The sequence below is a fragment of the Oncorhynchus masou genome, unplaced genomic scaffold, assembly GCF_036934945.1.
Source record: "Oncorhynchus masou masou isolate Uvic2021 unplaced genomic scaffold, UVic_Omas_1.1 unplaced_scaffold_2049, whole genome shotgun sequence".
Lineage (NCBI taxonomy): Eukaryota > Metazoa > Chordata > Actinopteri > Salmoniformes > Salmonidae > Oncorhynchus > Oncorhynchus masou.
The window spans coordinates 61,422-81,563 of record NW_027008537.1 but is presented as its reverse complement, the minus strand read 5'-3'; the positions used below and the strand labels follow the sequence as shown (position 1 = coordinate 81,563).

The window sequence follows — 20,142 nt, the reverse complement described above, 5'->3', positions numbered from 1 at the left end:
TCAGCTTTAACCAAAGGTGGCAATGCAAGGTTTTGTGGGGAAGAGAAGCTGAGACGGCCTTCCAAGGACTCAAGCAGCGCGTCCTCTCTGCTCCCATCCTGATACTACCGACTACGGATGAACCATTTGTGGTGGAGGTAGACGCATCAGAGGTTGGTGTTGGAGCTGTCCTGTCTCAGAGGGTGAAGACAAGAAGCTTCATCCGTGCGCTTTCTTCTCACACCGGCTTACCCCGACTGAGAGGAACTACGATGTGGGGATCGTGAACTCCTAGCGGTTAAGATGGCATTGAAGGAATGGAGACACTGGCTCGAGGGGGCTTCTCACCCGTTTCAAGTGCTTACGGACCACAAAAATCTGGAGTATATCCAGCAGGCGAAGCGATTGAACTCTAGACAAGCTAGATGGTCTCTTTTCTTCAATCGATTCCAGTTTATCCTCACCTATCGGCCCGGGTCGAAGAATCTCAAACCGGATGCCCTGTCCCGAGTCTACGCTCCTGCCATTCGAGATGACACGGACATGCCTGTCCTTCCTGCTGCTAAGATTGTGGCTCCGATCTCGTGGCAAGTTGAGGATACCGTGAGACGTGCTCAAGCTAGCGAACCGGACCCTAAAGGAGGCCCTGCCAATCGGTTGTTTGTCCCCAAGGCAGTGAGGACTCAGGTCCTTCTGTGGGGGCACTCCTCTCGCCTCACCTGTCATCCGGGCGTAGGTCGCACCTTGGAGTTCATCCAGCGTAAGTTCTGGTGGCCTACCATAAGAGAAGACGTTGCCACTTTCGTCAATGCCTGCCCCGTGTGCTGCCAGGGCAAATCTTCTCACCTCCGCCCTCAAGGACTCCTTCACCCTTTACCTGTTCCCCACAGACCCTGGTCCCATATCTCATTGGACTTTATTACTGGACTTCCTCCATCCCATGGCAATACTACTATCCTAGTCATAATCGACAGGTTTTCAAAGCGGCCAGGTTCGTCCCTCTGACTAAGTTACCTTCTGCCAAGGAAACGGCTGAGTTGGTAATTAATCATGTGTTCCGAGTCTTCGGCATTCCTCAAGATGTGGTTTCTGACAGAGGTCCCCAGTTCGCCTCAAGGTTTTGGAAGGCCTTCTGCCAACTCATGGGGGCTTCTGCCAGTCTATCTTCAGGGTACTATCCGGAGTCCAACGGCCAAACAGAGGATGAATCAAGAGCTGAAACCACCCTCCGATGTATGACTCGTGACAACCCCGTCCACATGGTCATCCTTTATTGTTTGGGCCGAATACGCGCACAACACCTTGCGCTCCTCCTCCACTGGTATGTCCCCGCGAGTGTCAGTTTGGCTATGCTCCTCCATTGTTCCCGGACCAGGAGGCAGAAGTCAGAGTGCCTTCAGCCTTGAGGTTCGTCAGACGCTGTCGGCTTATGTGGAGGAAGACCCGTCTTAATCTGATGCGTTCCTCACAGAGGTATCAACAACAAGCCAACAGACGTCGCCGTCCCGGGCCTACCCTGCGCCCCGGCCAGAGAGTCTGGCTTTCCACAAGAGACTTACCTCTACGGGTGGAGTCTCGCAAGCTATCCCAAAAATACATCGGTCCCTTCAAGGTTGCCAGGAGAGTTAACCCAGTTTCTTATCGCCTACACTTACCCAGATCCCTTAAGATTAATCCCACATTTCATGTGTCATTGTTAAAACCTGTTGTTTTTCTCCCCTTGTCCCGGCAGACAGACCTCCCCCTCCGTCTCGTGTCATTGGAGGCCAGCCGGCTTATACCGTCCACCGGATACTGGATTCCCGCCGGGTGCAGCGGTCCTGGCAGTATCTGGTGGACTGGGAAGGCTACGGTCCTGAGGAGCGCTCCTGGGTTCCTGCCAAAGACATCCTGGACCCTGACCTCATTCGTCAGTTCAGGGCCCTCCACCCTGAGAGAGCTGGTAGGAACGTCAGGAGCCGTTCTAGGGGGATTCTGTCAGGATTTGGCCAGGGTTGTTCCGGGTTTTGGTCAGTAGATGTACCCATTGTGCTTTTTGTCCCTATGTTTTTCCCTTGATCCCCATTATTATTTGCACCTGTGTCTCGTTTTCCCTGATTGTATTTAAACCCTTTGTTTCCCTCAGTTCTGTGCTCTGTGTTTGTATGTTAGCACCCTGCCCTAGTGTTCTGTGTACTCTTATCGATTCCGGGTGAAGTTCTTGTGGTATTCTGTTTTTTGTTTTTGTTTATTTTTTTGGTGAGTTTCTTTTGAGGTCTTTTTGTGTTTTTCCTACCACCTTTTGGATTTGCCATTTTTTGCATTTTAGGATTTTTTCTTTATTAAATACACCGTCTTAAGTACTGCTGTGTCTGCCTCATCTTCTGGGTTCTGCTGTCTATTCGTGGCTCAGTTGGTTAAGTGACTGTTTCTCACTCCGGAGACCCAGGTTCGAAACCGGGTCCTGACACTATGTTTCTCCTCGTTCCCTCAGAACAACAGATCTGCTTCATTTCAAGGGAGATTGTATCCATTCCTTATGTCGCAACTTACTGGAATACATTGGTCACTAATATCTGTTGGGAAAAGTCTGGTTATTACCACACAAATACCTGCTTGTTAACAAGGTCAAAGAGGTCTCCTTCAGAATGATCCATGAGTATTACCCTGAAAATCATTACCTGAAGAAACCCAAAAAATTAACATTGATTGTACTTTTTGTGTTGAGCATCCAGAAACAGTTAATTTATTTTGGCATTGTCTACATGTAAAACAATTATGGAAAGATATTTATAGTTTTATAATTGTTAATATTCTTGATGTCTTTTGTTTGTTTTGGGAGAATGTGCTGCTCGGTCTCCTTAACCATAAAATCGATAAAGAAAACCTATTTTACCTTTATAAATTCAAATGTGCGAATGGAAAAATGTCATATTCATAAATGTAAATTCACTAATAAAAAAACTTTATAGTGTTTTCTTTTACGAATTCGAGCAGTAAATTAAGACCATTCAGCGGGGCGGCAGGGAAGCCTAGTGGTTAGAGCGTTGGACTGGTATCCGAAAAGGTTGCAAGTTCAAATCCCCGAGCTGACAAGGTACAAATCTGTCATTCTGCCCCTGAACAGGCAGTTAACCCACTGTTCCCAGGCCGTCATTGAAAATAAGAATTTGTTCTTAACTGACTTGCCTAGTAAAATAAAAAATAAAAAAATTAATTATGCAAATCAGCCATACCTGTCTTGTAAAATAAAGGTAAAAGTAAAAATAAAAAAATCTTCTGTTCAAACAATCAATCTGTGATTCTTTTAAGGTCTTTATATAATCTGTAATTTGTTGTACCCCCCCCCCCCCCTAGCATATGTTATCACTATCTATTTACGTACTTATTGTATATATACAGACTATTCTACATTATTATTAAAATAAATATGTTAAAAATAAATAAATTAAATATAATGGATCAGCTAGCATGCTGTGGCTGGTTGGTTGCTATGCTTTAGAGAGAGGACGGAGAGATGAGAGGAGGGAGAGATGAGAAAGGAGGGAGAGATGAGAGGGGGGAGATGATGAGAGAGAGATGAGAGGAGGGAGAGATGAGAGAGAGGAGGACAGAGAGGAGGGAGAGAGAGATGAGAGGGAGAGAGCAGGGAGAGATGAGAGGAGGGAGAGATGAGAGAGATGAGGACAGAGAGGGGAGGGAGAGAGAGATGAGAGGGAGAGAGCAGGGAGAGATGAGAGGAGGGAGAGATGAGAGAGAGATGAGGACAGAGGAGGAGGAGAGAGAGATGAGAGGGAGAGAGCAGGGAGAGATGAGAGGAGGGAGAGATGAGGACAGAGAGGAGGGAGAGAGAGATGAGAGGGAGAGAGCAGGGAGAGATGAGAGGAGGGAGAGATGAGAGAGATGAGAGGGAGAGAGCAGGGAGAGATGAGAGAGAGATGAGGAGAGATGAGGAGAGATGAGGGAGAAAGCAGGGAGAGATGAGAGGAGGGAGAGATGAGAGGGAGAGAGGAGGGGGAGATGAGAGGGAGAGAGCAGGGAGAGGTGAGAGGAGGGAGAGATGAAGAGATGAGAGGAGGGAGAGATGAGGAGAGATGAGAGGAGGGAGAGATGAGGGAGAGAGGGAGTGATGGAGTGAGAGGTATATTTTTAGACATGGTAGCTGTTATGCTGGACGGTATGATGTGGTAGTTGGTATGGTCAGTCTGTCTCTATTACCTCAGCGTCAGGTCAGTCTGTCTCTCTTACCTCAGCGTCAGGTCAGTCTGTCTCTTTACCTCAGCGTCAGGTCAGTCTGTCTCTCTCTCTTGCCTCAGCGTCAGGTCAGTCTGTCTCTCTCTCTTGCCTCAGCGTCAGGTCAGTCTGTCTCTCTCTCTTGCCTCAGCGTCAGGTCAGTCTGTCTCTCTCTCTTGCCTCAGCGTCAGGTCAGTCTGTCTCTCTCTCTTGCCTCAGCGTCAGGTCAGTCTGTCTCTCTCTTGCCTCAGCGTCAGGTCAGTCTGTCTCTCTCTCTGCCTCAGCGTCAGGTCAGTCTGTCTCTCTCTCTGCCTCAGCGTCAGGTCAGTCTGTCTCTCTCTCTTGCCTCAGCGTCAGGTCAGTCTGTCTCTCTCTCTTGCCTCAGCGTCAGGTCAGTCTGTCTCTCTCTTGCCTCAGCGTCAGGTCAGTCTGTCTCTCTTGCCTCAGCGTCAGGTCAGTCTGTCTCTCTTATCTCAGCGTCAGGTCAGTCTGTCTCTCTAACCTCACTGTCAGGTCAGTCTGTCTCTATTACCTCAGCGTCAGGTCAGTCTGTCTCTCTCTTGCCTCAGCGTCAGGTCAGTCTGTCTCTGTCTCTTGCCTCAGCGTCAGGTCAGTCTGTCTCTCTCTCTTGCCTCAGCGTCAGGTCAGTCTGTCTCTCTCTCTTGCCTCAGCGTCAGGTCAGTCTGTCTCTCTCTTGCCTCAGCGTCAGGTCAGTCTGTCTCTCTTGCCTCAGCGTCAGGTCAGTCTGTCTCTCTCTTGCCTCAGCGTCAGGTCAGTCTGTCTCTCTTGCCTCAGCGTCAGGTCAGTCTGTCTCTCTTGCCTCAGCCTCAGGTCGGTGTGTCTCTCTTATCTCAGCGTCAGGTCAGTCTGTCTCTCTTGCCTCAGCGTCAGGTCAGTCTGTCTCTCTTATCTCAGCGTCAGGTCAGTCTGTCTCTCTTGCCTCAGCGTCAGGTCAGTCTGTCTCTCTATACTCAGCGTCAGGTCAGTCTGTCTCTCTTGCCTCAGCGTCAGGTCAGTCTGTCTCTCTTGCCTCAGCGTCAGGTCAGTCTGTCTCTCTTGCCTCAGCGTCAGGTCAGTCTGTCTCTCTTATCTCAGCGTCAGGTCAGTCTGTCTCTCTAACCTCAGCGTCAGGTCAGTCTGTCTCTCTTGCCTCAGCGTCAGGTCAGTCTGTCTCTCTTGCCTCAGCGTCAGGTCAGTCTGTCTCTCTTATCTCAGCGTCAGGTCAGTCTGTCTCTCTAACCTCACTGTCAGGTCAGTCTGTCTCTATTACCTCACTGTCAGGTCAGTCTGTCTCTCTTGCCTCAGCGTCAGGTCAGTCTGTCTCTCTCTCTTGCCTCAGCGTCAGGTCAGTCTGTCTCTCTCTCTTGCCTCAGCGTCAGGTCAGTCTGTCTCTCTTGCCTCAGCGTCAGGTCAGTCTGTCTCTCTTGCCTCAGCGTCAGGTCAGTCTGTCTCTCTTATCTCAGCGTCAGGTCAGTCTGTCTCTCTTACCTCAGCGTCAGGTCAGTCTGTCTCTCTAACCTCACTGTCAGGTCAGTCTGTCTCTATTACCTCAGCGTCAGGTCAGTCTGTCTCTCTCTCTTGCCTCAGCGTCAGGTCAGTCTGTCTCTCTCTCTTGCCTCAGCGTCAGGTCAGTCTGTCTCTCTCTCTTGCCTCAGCGTCAGGTCAGTCTGTCTCTCTCTCTTGCCTCAGCGTCAGGTCAGTCTGTCTCTCTCTCTCTTGCCTCAGCGTCAGGTCAGTCTGTCTCTCTCTCTTGCCTCAGCGTCAGGTCAGTCTGTCTCTCTCTCTTGCCTCAGCGTCAGGTCAGTCTGTCTCTCTCTCTCTTACCTCAGCGTCAGGTCAGTCTGTCTCTCTCTCTGCCTCAGGTCAGTCTGTCTCTCTCTCTTGCCTCAGGTCAGTCTGTCTCTCTTGCCTCAGCGTCAGCGTCAGGTCAGTCTGTCTCTCTTGCCTCAGCGTCAGGTCAGTCTGTCTCTCTTGCCTCAGCGTCAGGTCAGTCTGTCTCTCTTATCTCAGCGTCAGGTCAGTCTGTCTCTCTAACCTCACTGTCAGGTCAGTCTGTCTCTATTACCTCAGCGTCAGGTCAGTCTGTCTCTCTTGCCTCAGCGTCAGGTCAGTCTGTCTCTCTCTCTTGCCTCAGCGTCAGGTCAGTCTGTCTCTCTCTCTTGCCTCAGCGTCAGGTCAGTCTGTCTCTCTCTCTTGCCTCAGCGTCAGGTCAGTCTGTCTCTCTCTCTTGCCTCAGCGTCAGGTCAGTCTGTCTCTCTCTCTTGCCTCAGTGTCAGGTCAGTCTGTCTCTCTTGCCTCAGCGTCAGGTCAGTCTGTCTCTCTTGCCTCAGCGTCAGGTCAGTCTGTCTCTCTCTCTTGCCTCAGTGTCAGGTCAGTCTGTCTCTCTTGCCTCAGCGTCAGGTCAGTCTGTCTCTCTTGCCTCAGCGTCAGGTCAGTCTGTCTCTCTTATCTCAGCGTCAGGTCAGTCTGTCTCTCTTATCTCAGCGTCAGGTCAGTCTGTCTCTCCAACCTCACTGTCAGGTCAGTCTGTCTCTCTTGCCTCAGCGTCAGGTCAGTCTGTCTCTATTACCTCACTGTCAGGTCAGTCTGTCTCTCTTGCCTCAGCGTCAGGTCAGTCTGTCTCTCTTGCCTCAGCGTCAGGTCAGTCTGTCTCTCTCTCTTGCCTCAGCGTCAGGTCAGTCTGTCTCTCTCTCTTGCCTCAGCGTCAGGTCAGTCTGTCTCTCTCTCTGCCTCAGCGTCAGGTCAGTCTGTCTCTCTTGCCTCAGCGTCAGGTCAGTCTGTCTCTCTAGCCTCAGCGTCAGGTCAGTCTGTCTCTCTAACCTCAGCGTCAGGTCAGTCTGTCTCTCTTGCCTCAGCGTCAGGTCAGTCTGTCTCTCTTGCCTCAGCGTCAGGTCAGTCTGTCTCTCTTGCCTCAGCGTCAGGTCAGTCTGTCTCTCTTACCTCAGCGTCAGGTCAGTCTGTCTCTCTTACCTCAGCGTCAGGTCAGTCTGTCTCTCTAACCTCAGCGTCAGGTCAGTCTGTCTCTCTTACCTCAGCGTCAGGTCAGTCTGTCTCTCTTACCTCAGCGTCAGGTCAGTTTGCCTCTTACCTTAGCGTCAGGTGTGTCTTTAGTTACCTTCCACTGAATGCAGGGAGACATTAATAATAATTAAGAAATAATAGTATTTATTGTTTGTGGACTTGGACAAAGGGAACATTTCCTGTTTCAAGTGTGGCTGAAAGTGGGACGTAAATTCTCACAATCTGTTTTTAGTCTGCTGGTTTAGTGTAACTGAATGCAATGATGTGGATAATAAAACACAGATGATGGAGACTAATTGGACAATCAATCAATCAATCAAAACCTGTCCTGTTCACTGAGCACATGGAGTGGAGGTTTGAAAACTGGAACAAGGCTGACACCTGCTGGTGAAATGATTCTACAACACTGTATGAAAATATACCTGACCAGCTCCAGGTATGTTTAGAGACATGGTAGCTTCTTGACCAGCTCCAGGTATGTTTAGAGACATGGTAGCTTCTTGACCAGCTCCAGGTATGTTTAGAGACATGGTAGCTTCTGGACCAGCTCCAGGTATGTTTAGAAACATGGTAGCTTCTTGACCAGCTCCAGGTATGTTTAGAGACATGGTAGCTTCTTGACCAGCTCCAGGTATGTTTAGAGACATGGTAGCTTCTAGACCAGCTCCAGGTATGTTTAGAGACATGGTAGCTTCTTGACCAGCTCCAGGTATGTTTACAGACATGGTAGCTTCTTGACCAGCTCCAGGTATGTTTAGAGACATGGTAGCTTCTTGACCAGCTCCAGATATGTTTAGAGGGGCGGCAGGGTAGCCTAGTGGTGGGAGCGTTGGACTAGTAACCGGAAGGTTGCAAGTTCAAACCCCCGAGCTGACAAGGTACAAATCTGTCGTTCTGCCCCTGAACAGGCAGTTAACCCACTGTTCCTAGGCCGTCATTGAAAATAAGAATTTGTTCTTAACTGACTTGCCTGGTTAAATAAAGGTAAAATAAAAAATAAAATAAAAGAGACATGGTAGCTTCTTGACCAGCTCCAGGTATGTTTAGAGACATGGTAGCTTCTTGACCAGCTCCAGGTATGTTTAGAGACATGTTAGCTAGCTGGTATGCTGGACCATGGCTGGTGGGATAAATAAATACAGTAGGGGAAGAGCTGGAGCCCGTGCTACAAATGGGTGTTGCTATGGTGACCAGTGAGCTGAGATAAGGCGTGGCGTTACCCAGCAAAGACTTATAGATGACCTGGAGCCAGTGGGTGACGACAGCGTACAGGTCGCAGTGGTGGGCAGTATATGGGGCTTTGGTGACAAAACGGATGACACTGTGATAGACTGCATCCAATTTGTTGAGTCGAGTGTTGGAGGCTATTTTGTAAATGACATCGCCTTCCGTTTGAATTAGCACACATGGATCTGGTCAGATCGTTACGTCATACTGGCAAGTAATAACCCAAAAAGTGTTAAACAAATCAAAACATATTTTATATATTTCAGATTCTTCAAAGGAGCCACCCTTTGTCTTGATGACAGCTTTGCACACTTGGCATTCTCTCAACCAGTTTCATGAGGTAGTCACCTGGAATGCATTTCAATTAACTGGTGTGCCTTGTTAAATTAATTTGTGGAATTTCTTTCCTTCTTAATGTGTTTGAGCCAGTTGTGATGTGACAAGGTAGTGGTGGTATACAGAAGATATCTCTATTTGGTAAAAGACCAAGTCCATATTATGGCAAGAACAGCTCAAATAAGCAAAGAGAAACAACAGTCCTTCACTACTTAAAGACATGAAGGTCAGTCAATGCGGAACATTTCAAGAACTTTGAAAGTTTCTTCTACGATGAAACTGGCTCTCATGAGGACCGCCACAGGAATGGAAGACCCAGAGTTACCTCTGCTGCAGAGGATAAGTTCATTAGAGTTACCAGCCTCAAAAATTGCAGCCCAAATAAATGCATCACAGAGTTCAAGTAACAGACACATCTCATCATCAGCTGTTCAGAGGAGACTGCATGAATCAGGCCTTCATGGTTGAATTGCTGCAAAGAAACAACATTCTAAAGGACACCAATAAGAAGAGACTAACTTGGGTCAAGAAACACGAGCAATGGACATTAGACCGGTGGAAATCTGTCCTTTGGTCTGATGAGTCCAAATTTGAGATTTTTGGGTCCAACCGCCGAGTCGGCGAACGGATTATCTCCGCATGTGTGGTTCCCACGGTGAAGCATGGAGGAGCATGGATGAGGAGGTGTGGTGGTCAAACAACAAGTCATAATCTTCACGGTGAAGCATGGAGGAGCATGGATGAGGAGGTGTGGTGGTCAAACAACAAGTCATAATGTGCTCTTCACGGTGAAGCATGGAGGAGCATGGATGAGGAGGTGTGGTGGTCAAACAACAAGTCATAATGTGCTCTTCACGGTGAAGCATGGAGGAGCATGGATGAGGAGGTGTGGTGGTCAAACAACAAGTCATAATGTGCTCTTCACGGTGAAGCATGGAGGAGCATGGATGAGGAGTGTGGTGGTCAAACAACAAGTCATAATCTTCACAGTGAAGCATGGAGGAGCATGGATGAGGAGGTGTGGTGGTCAAACAACAAGTCATAATGTGCTCTTCACGGTGAAGCATGGAGGAGCATGGATGAGGAGGTGTGGTGGTCAAACAACAAGTCATAATGTGCTCTTCACGGTGAAGCATGGAGGAGCATGGATGAGGAGGTGTGGTGGTCAAACAACAAGTCATAATGTGCTCTTCACGGTGAAGCATGGGGGAGCATGGATGAGGAGGTGTGGTGGTCAAACAACAAGTCATAATCTTCACGGTGAAGCATGGAGGAGCATGGATGAGGAGGTGTGGTGGTCAAACAACAAGTCATAATCTTCACGGTGAAGCATGGAGGTGTTCTGCTGGTGACACTGTCTGTGAATTATTTAGAATTCAAGGCAACAACAAAAATCTGTGAAAGTAAAGTCTGTCAATGTTTACATATTTAAATCAATATTTATATATATATCATATTTAAATCTGCTGTTTCACAATTATTGTAAATTTAAGCTTTAAAAAAATAACATGCCAGACAAGACAGTGTTTGAATCAAATGTATTAATGGAGTGGAAATGAGCTGATTTTGTGATCTGTAAAGTAAGTGAATCTGTGTGTGTGTGTAACGGTTTTCTTGAGTTGAAGGAGAGGCGGACCAAAACACAGCGTGGTTATTATATTAATAAAGAAACTACACATGAATAGACTAACAAAACAAGAAATGTGAAAAACCAAAACAGCCCTCCCTGGTGCAAACACAGAGACAGGAACAATCACCCACAAAACCCAACACCAAACAGGCTACCTAAATATGGTTCCCAATCAGAGACAATGACTAACACCTGCCTCTGATTGAGAACCAGATCAGCCAAACATAAAAATAGACAAACTAGACATGTAACATAGAATGCCCACTCAGATCACACCCTGACCAAACAAAACATAGAAACATACAAAGCAAACTATGGTCAGGGTGTGACAGTGTGGAGGCACATCGACGCAGATGGTAGTGAATATCATTAACCGCAAATTAATAGGAAAACATTAAAAACGTATCAATAGGACTACGTTTAGCCTAATTTGAAACAAATATCGCCCGAGGTAAAGTATATCATTATAAGCCGAATAACACTACCTACTGTATTCTTTTTTTTAACCTTTATTTTACTAGGCAAGTCAGTTAAGAACAAATTCTTATTTTCAATGACGGCCTAGGAACAGTGGTTAACTGCCTGTTCAGGGGCAGAAGGACAACCTTTCGGTTACTAGTCCAACACTCTAACCACTAGGCTACCCCGCCGCCCTGCCTTCATAGCTGTTTACATACAGTTGAAGTCGGAAGTTTACATACACCTTAGCCATCGACATTTAAACTCAGTTTTTTCACAATTCTTGATATTTTATCCTAGTAAAAATTCCCTGTCTTAGGTCAGTTAGGATCACCACTTTATTTTAAGAATGTGAAATGTCAAATAATATAGTAGAGAGAATTATTCATTTTCAGCTTTTATTTCTTTCATCGCATTCCCAGAGGGTCAGAAGTTTACATAAACTCAATTAGTATTTGGTAGCATTGCCTTTAAATTGTTTAACTTGGATTAAATGTTTTGGGTAGCCTTCCACAAGCTTTCGAAAATAAGTTGGGTGAATTTTGGCCCATACCGCCTGACAGAGCTGGTGTAACTGAGTCAGGTTTGTAGGCCTCCTTGCTTGCACACACTTTTTCAGTTCTGCCCGCAAATGTTCTATAGGATTGAGGTCAGGGCTTTGTGATGGCCACTCCAATACCTTGACTTTGTTGTCCTTAAGCCATTTTGCCACAACTTTGGAAGTATGCTTGGGGTCATTGTCCATTTGGAAGACCCATTCTTTAACGACCAAGCCTTAACTTCCTAACTGATGTCTTGAGATGTTGCTTCAAAATTTTCCACGATGTCAAGCAAAGAAGCACTGCGTTTGAAGGTAGGCCTGGAAATACATCCACAGGTACACCTCCAATTGGATACAGCATTTCACTGTGAGGTCTACTACACCTGTTGTATTCAGCATTTCACTGTAAGGTATACTACACCTGTTGTATTCAGCATTTCACTGTGAGGTCTACTACACCTGTTGTATTCAGCATTTCACTGTGAGGTCTACTACACCTGTTGTATTCAGCATTTCACTGTGAGGTCTACTACACCTGTTGTATTCAGCATTTCACTGTAAGGTCTACTACACCTGTTGTATTCAGCATTTCACTGTAAGGTCTACTACACCTGTTGTATTCAGCATTTCACTGTAAGGTCCTCTACACCTGTTGTATTCAGCTGTCGGCACATGTGACTAATAACATTTCATTTGAGGGTTGCAGAGATAGCAGGTACAGTGGAAGAGACACACTAAGGGCAGGCATGTATTTCAAGTACAGAGGAAAGTCGTGTAGGGGAGGACGGCAGGAAGGGACAGAAGAGAGGAGGCTAATTTTACAAGATTAAGGGGTTGAGACCTTAAATGTGATAGGAAAGCATCCAATGGGAAAGTGTGAATATTGCCAGGAAAAGAGACTCTGGGGCATGTATAGCTACAGTGTGTTCAGTATCAGAGGGAAAGAGAGAGGCTAAGATATATTATGAGGAGAAGGGTATACAGGAAATTAGTTTAAAGAGTATATTGACAAGAACGTCTTAGATATAGTCTAAAATATTTTGCTATCTTTTTTTAAGAGCAACGGGGCTGGAAGGTAGGATTTAGTTGCTCCCAGTTCCTCCAGTACAGTAGGAGGCGGTAACGCACCATAACATTGGACAACAACTACTGATTAACATCCGTCACAGCGAGCGACTTACGCAAATTTCGGAAGTATCTATATATTTTTTTACCTTTATTTAACTTGGCATGTCAGCCAATATGAAGACTTCTTTGCCCTTCTGGTTGTGTACAATGTCAATGTCAATCATCGGAATATCATCAACATCTAGTGATACACTTGGTAAGTAAGTTAGCTTGCTTGGGCTAATGTGGATTATATATAGCTTCTGTAGCATTGAACACGGCCCGGTTAGGGATCCTACGGTTCTAACGATAAACGTTGCCTTAAGATGCTTCTTGTAAACCGGAGCCAAATCAAAGTTTATTTGTCGTGTACACTGATTTGCAGGTGTAACATTTTGCCGAAACAAGGGCACGGAATAGGCTTTGTTATTGTTTCAACAGCTAATTGCCGCTTTAAAGAAATGTCTGCAGGTAACTGTTCAGGAGAACTATTAAAGGCCCAGTGCAGTCAAACATGTGATTTCCCTGTGTTTTATATTTACACACTGAGGAATAATGCTGTGGAATTGTGAAAATTATGATTATGCCATTTTAGTGTTGGAGATGCCACTTCTATTCTATCACAAAAACGTGATCTCTTTAACTTAAGTTCCCCAGAAATGATTTGATATTCAGATTGGACCTTTTAAAAGTGTCTCCTGAGGTCGCCTAGCATCATGTGAAAGCTCTCACTAAAGAGAGATCAGCTGTCTGTGGAAATGTGATTGATTCAAACACCCCCGATCAACTCATCAATAAACCGATTGTTCTAACTGATCCCTACTATTTAGTGAGACGCTTTATTGAATTGTGTATGAGAGTAAAGTGCACATTTGTAGGACTGATGTTAGTCAATGTTCATGGACCATTTCATGTTTCAAATGACCTTAGCTGCTGTGGGAGTCACTGTCAACCTGCTCAACATTCAGTAGGCATATGTCTTGCTTTGTCTCACAGTATATGAATCTGTAATCTGTCTCTCTCACGGACAGTTCAACCCATTGTGGCCTTAGTTGGTGATGACGTCATCCTGCCTTGCACCCTGAGACACACCGTCAGTGCTGTGCATCAGTCAGTAGAGTGGCAGAGACCGACCTAAAACCAAAAGAGGTCCATCTTTACAGAGATGAGAAGGACGATCTTGTGCTCCAGAATCCAGCCTTCAGGGGAAGGACGTCACTGTTTAAAGAAGAGCTAGAGAACGGCAACACTAGTTTAAAGTTGACCAGAGTGAAACTATCTGATACTGGAAACTACACCTGTTACATTCCACTGCTGGACCACCAGAAAACCATCATTCAACTCCTTGTTGACGAGTCAACACACCTGCTGACCACCCAAACCCCCTTGAGAGACAGATCTCATGAAATCAAGGGTGAGTTCAATGTCAAGTCCATTGCAAGATGAATATTAGTTCCATACTGTAGATTGATTAGACTACATACTTACCTTTAAATTTTTTTTTTTAATTTTACCTTTATTTTACTAGGCAAGTCATTTAAGAACAAATTCTTATTTTCAATGACGGCCTAGGAACAGTGGGTTAACTGTCTGTTCAGGGGCAGAACGACAGATTTGTACCTTGTTAGCTCGGGATTCGAACTTGGAACCTTTCGGTTACTAGTCCAACGCTCTAACCACTAGGCTACCCTGCTACCTTAACCCAAGTCCATGTACAATGCTGTGATCTATTGTTAGTTCCTCGTTTAATTTAAAGGTCCAAGAATATCAACAAACCCTTGTGTTATATTTAAGCAATAAGGCCCTGGGGTGTGGTATATGGCGATATATCACGGCTATGGCCTGTCCTTATGCACGATACAGCCATTAGCCGTGGTATATTGGCCATATACTACTAACCCTGAGTTGCCTTATTGCTATTGTAAACTGGTTACCAAGGTAACAGAACAGTTAAAAAGTATTGTTTTGTCATACCTGTGGTATACGGTGTGATATCACAAACATTATAAACTAGGTGGTTTGAGCCCTGAATGCTGATTGGCTGAAAGCCGTGGTATATCTGTGTACCTGTATAGGTGCTGTGTCCAGACCAGTTATCATCATTGAGGGAATGGAAGGTGATGAGGTGGTCCTGCGGTGTGAGGCTGAAGGCTGCTACCCAGAGCCTGTCATGGAGTGGTGTGACGCTCAGGGACGTGTCCTTCCTGCTGCTGGACCTACAGAGACGTCCAGAGACCGTGAAGGCTGCTACACTGTGACAAGCCATGTCACCGTCCCGAACTCTGACAACAACACCTTCACCTGTCGGGTTCAACAGTTGGAGATCAAACACATGAAGGAGAGACAGGTTCATGTTCCAGGTGAGAGTCTGTTTTGGATATTTGAATGAAGGCACTATCTGTAAAAAATGTCCTGTTTTAAAAGTAATTTCATGTGTAATAAGCATTAGGTATTGTAATAATTCTACATCCTGTGTTTCAGATCAAATGTTTCCTAAGACGTGTCATTCCTGCTGGCTGACAGTTCTTGTAGCAGTTCTTGTAGCAGTTCTTGTTCAAGCTGTAGCTGTAGCTGGAGGTCTCTACCTGTTGACAAAAAAAGGGATATTGACCTTCAGAAAGGTAAGTCACACTTCCTGGTGTGGTAGTGTTATGGGTGGAGTTACTTCCTGTTGTGGTGGAGTTACTTCCGGGTGTGGCGGAGTTACTTCCTGGTGTGGTAGTGTTATGGGTGGAGTTACTTCCCTGGTGTGGTAGTGTTACTTCCTGTTGTGGTGGAGCTACTACTTTAACGCCTGAAGGTACCATGTTCATCTGTACAAACAATAGTACACTAGTATAAACACCATTGGACAATACAGCCGTCATACCGCTCACGAAGGAGACGCGTTCTGTCTCCTAGAGATGAACGTATTTTGGTGCGAAAAGTGCAAATCAATCCCAGAACAACAGCAAACGACCTTGGGAAGATGCTGGAGGAAACAGGTACAAAGTATCTATTTCCACAGTAAAACTATTCCTTTAGCGACATAACCTGAAAGGCCGCTCAGCAAGGAAGAAGCCACTGCTCCAAAACTGGCATAACAAAGCCAAACTACGGTTTGTAACAACCACCCGTGTGGCTGTAATGAATGAATACAACCACCCGTGTAGCTGTAATGAATGAATACAACCACCCGTAGCTGTAATGAATGAATACAACCACCCGTGTAGCTGTAATGAATGAATACAACCACCCGTGTAGCTGTAATGAATGAATACAACCACCCGTGTAGCTGTAATGAATGAATACAACCACCCGTGTAGCTGTAATGAATGAATACAACCACCCGTGTAGCTGTAATGAATGAATACAACCACCCCTGTAGCTGTAATGAATGAATACAACCACCCGTGTAGCTGTAATGAATGAATACAACCACCCCTGTAGCTGTAATGAATGAATACAACCACCCCTGTAGCTGTAATGAATGAATACAACCACCCCTGTAGCTGTAATGAATGAATACAACCACCCCTGTAGCTGTAATGAATGAATACAACCACCCCTGTAGCTGTAATGAATGAATACAACCACCCCTGTAGCTGTAATGAATGAATACAACCACCCCTGTAGCTGTAATGAATGAATACAACCACCCCTGTAGCTGTAATGAATGAATACAACCACCCTGTAGCTGTAATGAATGAATACAACCACCCCTGTAGCTGTAATGAATGAATACAACCACCCCTGTAGCTGTAATGAATGAATACAACCACCCCTGTAGCTGTAATGAATGAATACAACCACCCCTGTAGCTGTAATGAATGAATACAACCACCCCTGTAGCTGTAATGAATGAATACAACCACCCTGTAGCTGTAATGAATGAATACAACCACCCCTGTAGCTGTAATGAATGAATACAACCACCCCTGTAGCTGTAATGAATGAATACAACCACCCCTGTAGCTGTAATGAATGAATACAACCACCCCTGTAGCTGTAATGAATGAATACAACCACCCCTGTAGCTGTAATGAATGAATACAACCACCCTGTAGCTGTAATGAATGAATACAACCACCACCTGTAGCTGTAATGAATGAATACAACCACCCCTGTAGCTGTAATTAATGAATACAACCACCCCTGTAGCTGTAATTAATGAATACAACCACCCCTGTAGCTGTAATTAATGAATACAACCACCCCTGTAGCTGTAATTAATGAATACAACCACCCCTGTAGCTGTAATGAATGAATACAATCACCACTGTAGCTGTAATGAATGAATACAACCACCCCTGTAGCTGTAATGAATGAATACAACCACCACTGTAGCTGTACTGAATGAATACAACCACCACTGTAGCTGTAATGAATACAACCACCACTGTAGCTGTAATGAATGAATACAACCACCACTGTAGCTGTAATGAATGAATACAACCACCACTGTAGCTGTAATGAATGAATACAACCACCACTGTAGCTGTAATGAATGAATACAACCACCACTGTAGCTGTAATGAATACAACCACCACTGTAGCTGTAATGAATACAACCACCACTGTAGCTGTAATGAATACAACCACCACTGTAGCTGTAATGAATACAACCACCACTGTAGCTGTAATGAATGAATACAACCACCACTGTAGCTGTAATGAATGAATACAACCACCACTGTAGCTGTAATGAATGAATACAACCACCACTGTAGCTGTAATGAATGAATACAACCACCACTGTAGCTGTAATGAATGAATACAACCACCCCTGTAGCTGTAATGAATACAACCACCCCTGTAGCTGTAATGAATGAATAAAACCACCACTGTAGCTGTAATGAATGAATACAACCACCACTGTAGCTGTAATGAATACAATCACCACTGTAGCTGTAATGAATGAATACAACCACCCCTGTAGCTGTAATGAATGAATACAACCACCCCTGTAGCTGTAATGAATGAATACAACCACCACTGTAGCTGTAATGAATACAACCACCACTGTAGCTGTAATGAATGAATACAACCACCCCTGTAGCTGTAATGAATGAATACAACCACCCCTGTAGCTGTAATGAATGAATACAACCACCCCTGTAGCTGTAATGAATGAATACAACCACCCCTGTAGCTGTAATGAATACAACCACCCCTGTAGCTGTAATGAATACAACCACCCCTGTAGCTGTAATGAATACAACCACCACTGTAGCTGTAATGAATACAACCACCACTGTAGCTGTAATGAATACAACCACCCCTGTAGCTGTAATGAATACAACCACCCCTGTAGCTGTAATGAATGAATACAATCACCACTGTAGCTGTAATGAATACAACCACCACTGTAGCTGTAATGAATACAACCACCCCTGTAGCTGTAATGAATACAACCACCCCTGTAGCTGTAATGAATACAACCACCACTGTAGCTGTAATGAATACAACCACCACTGTAGCTGTAATGAATACAACCACCCCTGTAGCTGTAATGAATGAATACAACCACCACTGTAGCTGTAATGAATACAATCACCACTGTAGCTGTAATGAATACAACCACCCCTGTAGCTGTAATGAATACAACCACCCTGTAGCTGTAATGAATACAACCACCCCTGTAGCTGTAATGAATACAACCACCCCTGTAGCTGTAATGAATACAACCACCCCTGTAGCTGTAATGAATACAACCACCACTGTAGCTGTAATGAATACAACCACCACTGTAGCTGTAATGAATGAATACAATCACCACTGTAGCTGTAATGAATGAATACAATCACCACTGTAGCTGTAATGAATACAACCACCCCTGTAGCTGTAATGAATACAACCACCCCTGTAGCTGTAATGAATACAACCACCCCTGTAGCTGTAATGAATACAACCACCCTGTAGCTGTAATGAATACAACCACCCCTGTAGCTGTAATGAATACAACCACCCCTGTAGCTGTAATGAATACAACCACCACTGTAGCTGTAATGAATACAACCACCACTGTAGCTGTAATGAATACAACCACCACTGTAGCTGTAATGACTACAACCACCACTGTAGCTGTAATGACTACAACCACCACTGTAGCTGTAATGAATACAACCACCACTATAGCTGTAATGAATGAATACAATCACCACTGTAGCTGTAATGAATGAATACAATCACCACTGTAGCTGTAATGAATACAACCACCACTATAGCTGTAATGAATACAACCACCACTATAGCTGTAATGAATACAACCACCACTATAGCTGTAATGACTACAACCACCACTGTAGCTGTAATGAATACAACCACCACTGTAGCTGTAATGAATACAACCACCACTGTAGCTGTAATGACTACAACCACCACTGTAGCTGTAATGAATGAGGACAGGTGACTGTTAGTTGACTGATCATGTGAGGTTCTATTAGACAGTTCTGTTCTAATCTTGTCTCCCGTTTAAACAGGAAGCGTGGACGTTAGTAATGAAGAACAAGGAGACGACGAAGAATGAGGAAGATGAGGCCAGTGAATCCCAGTCTGTCATCGGTTTAAATGTGAAATGATCTATGATAATAGTATGATGTGCCATTTAACAGACATGTTTGGATGGTCCCAGGAATCAAACCCACTATCCTGGAGTTACAAGGACCTTAACTATGACTACATAGGAATATGCATGGTTATGTTTACATTTGAGGCATTTAGAGACGCTCTTATCCAGAGCAACTTACAGGAACAATTCGGGTACATTGGCATACTTTTCATCTTGTGGTTCAGGGATTTGAACCAGCGACATTTGTTACCGGCCCCACGCTCTTAACCACTAGTCTACCTGCCACTCCATATATGGCACTGTGTCAGAAGCATTAGTTTTTTATATCAGACTTCTTTGGTGTAGTTTATGTTGTCTGTAATAGGTGCGATTTATTTGACAGGACAATGCATATAGTGAAAGGACCAGCTATTGCATACAGAAGCAATCAATGCCTGGCTGAGTTGGTGAGAGACTTCTGTGATGCCGGGGCTCACGACAGAGGTCACACGTAGGGAGTTGCAGAAGGGACGGTCTTATCAGGCTCTTCTAAGGTACTAAGATTTGTCTCTGGGGTCATAATGACCTTTAACTGTGCCAGTAATGTGGAGGAGGAGTTGGTGAGGGTTACAGTGTTTCTCAATCTTGCTCCTGGAGACCTCAAGGGGTACATGGTTTTGTTTTGGGAAACAATGGCATGGTATCATACACATCACTCATATGGAAACCACATGTTTGACTCCATTCCAGTGATTCCGTTCCAGCCATTACAATGTTACAATGAGCCTGTCCTCCTATCTCCTCCCACCAGCCTCCACTGACTGGGTTAGAGAGTAATGATTGTTAACTTCTCGGAGGGGACCATCACAGGAGACGTGAGGGCGATGTGTCTGTAGTGTTTGAGTTCCCATGAAAAGATGGGGAAACGCTTCTAGAGTTTCTCGTCACTGCAACGGATTTCCGAAGATGTCGTTTTGAAAATCAACAGGTGGTGGGGACTCTGATAGAGGTGCTGGTTTAGATACAGGGCCTTCGGAAGGTATTCACACCCCTTTTCCACATTCTGTTACTTTAGACTCATTCTAAAATGGATTAAATAAA

At 45.2% G+C, this 20,142-nt stretch overlaps 1 pseudogene; it reads left to right on the top strand.

Annotated features, from left to right (window-relative positions):
• The first annotated feature begins 12,554 nt into the window (after positions 1-12,554).
• Positions 12,555-19,425, top strand: LOC135532825 (butyrophilin subfamily 1 member A1-like; annotated as a pseudogene).
• The last annotated feature ends 717 nt before the right edge of the window (positions 19,426-20,142 follow it).